The sequence below is a fragment of the Chrysochloris asiatica genome, unplaced genomic scaffold (genome assembly GCF_000296735.1).
Source record: "Chrysochloris asiatica unplaced genomic scaffold, ChrAsi1.0 scaffold00611, whole genome shotgun sequence".
Lineage (NCBI taxonomy): Eukaryota > Metazoa > Chordata > Mammalia > Afrosoricida > Chrysochloridae > Chrysochloris > Chrysochloris asiatica.
Genome location: NW_006409129.1, coordinates 343,327 through 347,674, shown reverse-complemented (window position 1 = coordinate 347,674; position 4,348 = coordinate 343,327).

Below are 4,348 nucleotides of genomic sequence, written 5' to 3'. Positions count from 1 at the left end.
AAAGAAAAAAAAAAATCCTTCCCTCCCTACGGCCCTCTCCTCTTTCCTGTGTTAAAAAACACAGGAACAAAAAGCAAAGAAGAAAAGTTCAAGGCCTGCTCTTTGGATCATTATCTCTGTCAACCATTTGGTTTTAAGTGGATACTGTCTCTTTAAATTTCAAGGAGATCTATGCACATGCGTAGTAAAACCCTCCAAGGGTGGAGCTGGAGTATCCACTAGCTCAGGCACCCCTATAGTTACCACAATGAAGGTACGCAGACAGCAAGGGACCAACGAATAGATACCAAAAATTTTTTTCAAAAAAGAATGTCCACACCTCTATCTCTTTGTCTCTGTCAGGCTTCCATGGCTGCTCTGATCCTTTCTCCGCTTGGCCCCACACAAAATGGTGGCTCCTGGAATAGCTGAGTGTCCTGAACCAGGAAGCAATGGATTTTTTGCTTCTGCCACAAACTCCCCAGCTGTAACTTTTCCAACCTTCTAAATATTCCTTTATATGTGGTTCAGAGTACTGGGACCATTCCCTGAGCCTTCTTGGTCCTGTATTCTGTGTTGTTCTCAGCAGAGCTCGTCACTACACTTCCACCCAATCAGCCATCTTTTTCCGGAAGCCCCTCCATATGATTGATTTTAAGTTGCCAATACCAGTCCGTTTCAGCTCACTCATGCTTTGGATATTAATCTTCATGTGTTGTTGTTCTGTCTCTTTTTTAATGTCTTCCAAAGTTATTTGATCCATGTTTCAGACAGGACTCCTAGTGTGGCACTGTGGGTTAATGCACTGGACTGAAAAGTTAGTTTGAACCACAAGGTCGATAGCTCATGCTCACCAGCTGCTCCTTGGAAACCCTTTACAGGGTCACTTCACTATGGGTCGAACCAACTCGACGGCACTTAACAACAAACAACAACAATGTTCCAGTTATTAATGGATGTTTGCAACTGTCTTTTTTCATTTTTAGTTGTGCCCAATCAGCCGATAAAGTTCTGGCCCTTGCCAGACATTGGTGTTAGAACCCCAGTCTTCCAAGATCGCCCCAACACATGCTGAATAAAAGTGGTTCAGCAAGCAGAAGTGAACTAACAGCAAACAAGAGTTAAGTCATATTCCGCTTCATAAATACCTGTTTGCCACCCTGAAGAAATACTAAAAGAAAAAAGAGAACTCTTGAGATTTTAAAATTAAACTTCATTGGAGATTTAAAAAAAAAAAGTTAAATATTTACCACAAAGTAAAATAAAATATTAATAAATAGGAAACAAAATAAGAGTGATAGCCTAGCATTTCCAGCACTTGAACAGTGGTGGTGGTGGTGGTTGTGTGCCGTTAAGTAGGTTCCGATTTAAAGCAAACCTGTACAGGGTTATCAGAGAGTATAAATCTTTCCAGGAGCAGAAAGTCTCATGCTTATCCAATGGAGCAACTGGTAGTTTTGAACTACTGATTGATGGAGACAGCCTGGGAGTAAGAAGGTGGGGAATCAGGAACCTGATCAGTGGTCAAGGACATCTCACTGGTGAGGCCAACCAAGCAGAATAAAGAAGTCAATCACAAAAGAAGGAAGAAGACCTGAAGCATGGAACTCTCCAAAGTTGGAGCATGCACAATTTAGGGGAATAGTTCCTGAAGGCTGCAGCTTACCTCATTATAATACTAAATCATACCTCTAAGGGCAATGACAATTCATACCAGGGCCAAATTAGAACAAGAAAGGGGTATTACCCCATTTCCAGGAATTCTCTTCCAGTTCCCAGAAAATCCATGAATATTCTTCCCTTCTATTACCATAAGTCAAGTCCTGTGGCACTAAAAGATCATGGACAGGAAAGAAATAATTGGTTTGAACTATGAGGTCAGTGGTTCAAACCCTTCAGTCAGTCACTCATCGGAAACTCTACACAGAGTAACTATGAGTTGGAACCTGCACTTAACAACACATTACCATATGGTAGATTCCAATCAATGAAAACTCAGACCTGACATAGTCTCTGGGTCTTCTCCATTCATCAGACACAGACTCATTCTCCCCTTCTAGAATGTACTTTTGTATTGCCCATCAACTGCTTAAATCCAGAGGGATTGTGTGCGTTAGTGATTGATTTGAATTGGGCTTTGGAAAACCCAACAATTTTTCTGGTTAGTTGAGGAAGAGAAGGATAACATTGGCCTAGTGTCTGGCAGTTCAATTTATAACCCACTAGGCTTGATAACATTGATCTAACAACCTAAACAAAATTGAGTCAGTTTAATCATTAGGTCTTTTTAAACGAAGACCCTGCAAAGGGGGATGTTAGTTTAAGAATTAGACAAGATGACCTCATGGTCCTAAAAGCCAAACAAGGCATGCTTAAGCCCACCCAATTAGTTATTTCAGGAACTAAGCAACTTGGACTCTAAAAGATGGAATGTTTGAGAAGGACCATTGTCTGAATGTTTCTTTTTCCCAGAAAGATGCTATCTTGATGTTAGACTAGATTAAGTGTACATTCAAATGTAACTGACCTTATATAATGTGCCTGCTCATCATAATGGACAGGACAGTCTTGAGAGACAATTCTCCTCCAGACTGCAAGCTTTCTGTTAATTCAGCTTGGATTGGATCTCTCCCTGTCGCTGTGATTCACTACAGTGACAGATGGCAAGTCCTCATTTTGGTTTGACAACAGGATACCAAGTATTGTTGTTGTTAAGAGCCATTGAGTCAGTTCTGACTCATGTTGTTGTTGTTGTAGTTAAGTGCTGTCAACTCAGTTCCAACCCATAGCTACCCTGTATAGAATTTCCAAGGAGCAGCTGGTGGGTTTGAACTGCTGACCTTGAAGTCCAGTGTGTTGTCCTGCAGAACCACAGTTATGACTCATAGTAACCCTGTATAGGGTTTCCAAGGAATAGCTGGTGAGCTATATCCAACAACCTTGTGGTTCAAACTGATCTTGTGGTACAGTGTTTTATCCTACAGCACCACACTAGGAATCCACACTACCACATAGTGGCTGCAACTCCCACCCTCCAAAAAAGACATTAAAAACACAAATCGCCTTCAAAAAGTATGTGGAAAAATTCTAGTATTTTTAATTCCATTTTTCTAAGAACGTTTTGAATAATTGTTAAGAGAATTTCCAGAGAACAGTTGAAAGACAACGTTGTAGAACAAAGAAAATTAGTCCTTGTGTATCTGGAATAATAGCAAAAAAAATGACAGGAAACAATGGTCTTAAAACTTTAGAAGACTGAGAAAAAAGCAGTATCTTAAATGTTCACAAAGAGAAAGATGCATTCTTATAAAAGAATAAGAATATATTTCATTATCTCATATTGCCCAACAATAATATCTATAAAACAAAACATAAAAATTCCCAAATTTTCATTCATGTTGCATAGTGATCTTATTAGAGTTGGTTTCATCCAGTATAATAACTCCTCCTGTAACCTCATCGGGGTGGGACTTAGAGTCAAATTTCCCCTGGTGGGCAAAGCAGCCCTCTTCTACTTCAATCTCTGCTCCGAGCTCCTCACAGCACCTCTCTCCCTCTGGCTATGGTACAGACCCTTCAGTCTGCTGAATGGATGGAACATGGACCCTACTGATGTCACTGTCTTGGAAACTCCTTCCTGTGCAGCACCTCCCTTTTTGCCAAGACTCTGCACCGTACATTAATTTCATGACAACATCAAAGTTTGCAGTGTGCACTCTTCTCCTCCACTTCCCAAATGATGACATATTTTAAAAAGTTTAAAAAAAAAAAACAAATTAAGAGAGAACAAACAAGATGGCGAATTGGGTGGAAGTGCAGTGAGGAGCTCCACCAGCAACAGCACAGATTACCCAACCAAGCAGGCTAAGGGGATGGTCCCAGAACTCTGAACCACATATAAACGAAAATTTAGAAGGTTGGAAGGCTTACAGCTGGGGAATTTGTGGCAGAAGCAAGAAATCCATTGCTTTCTAGTCTGGGACACTTGGCTTCTCCAGGAGCTGCCATCTTGAGTGAGACCACATGGGGAAGGATCAGAGCCAGCCACAGACACCTGGCAGAACCGCAGAGATAAATGTGTGGACATTCTTTTCTTTTAGTATCTGTTCATTGGTCCCTTGCAGTCTGCGCAACTCCATTCTGGTGACTATAGGGGTGCCTGAGCTAGTGGGAACCCCAGCCTCACCTTCGGAGGGTTCTACTGCACATGCTCACAGATCTCCTTGAAATTTAAAGAGACAGTTTCCAATTAAAATCAAATGGCCACAGTCAGCCCTGAACTATTTATAACTGGAAACAAGACCTGAACGGAGATTGTGGAGAGGGACAAGCAAACAAAAAAGGAAATAAGCTGAAAATTAAATCCTAA